The sequence below is a fragment of the Octopus bimaculoides genome, chromosome 7, assembly GCF_001194135.2.
Source record: "Octopus bimaculoides isolate UCB-OBI-ISO-001 chromosome 7, ASM119413v2, whole genome shotgun sequence".
In the NCBI taxonomy this organism is placed as follows: Eukaryota; Metazoa; Mollusca; class Cephalopoda; order Octopoda; family Octopodidae; genus Octopus; species Octopus bimaculoides.
The window spans coordinates 17424020-17424628 of NC_068987.1; the positions used below are offsets into that span (position 1 = coordinate 17424020).

Genomic DNA, 609 nt, shown 5'->3' on the forward strand with positions numbered 1-609 from the left:
ATATATATATATATATATATATATATACGTCTATATATATACTTTTATCGATACTTATACATATATATAGTCATACTTATATTATATATTTACACTTATACTCAATAGTCATAACTATATACATATCCACTCACATGCAGACAAAAATATTTATATACACACAGGCATCTGTCTGTCTGTCTGTTTGTTTGTCTGTCTGTCTGTCTGTCTGTCTGTCTATCTATCAATCTGTGTGTAAGTGTGAGTGTGTCTACATATACATATACCTGTACAGAGACACGTACATAAAATATATATAATTACCACATTCGTTGTAATATAATTTTCAATATATTGATACAAAAAGCGGTATATTTTATTCTTTAAATAACTATATACATTTTAAACATATATATATAATGTCTATGTATGCGCAAATTTATGTATTTTCAATGTTACGCAGACACTCCCACACACGTATGTACACACGTAAACGATTGAGTATATGCTTTGGAAAAAACAGCATGAATTGATCATGCCTTACAATACTCTAAAATATTTTTGAATACACTGGTGTGTGTATATATATACATATATATATATATATATATATATATATATATATATATA

The 609-nt window shown here is 25.6% G+C and overlaps 1 long non-coding RNA gene across 1 annotated transcript in view; it reads left to right on the forward strand.

Moving 5' to 3' along the window:
- Positions 1 to 609, forward strand: part of LOC128248291 (uncharacterized) — a 14256-nt gene that overhangs the window by 11974 nt on the left and 1673 nt on the right. The window lies entirely within an intron of this gene.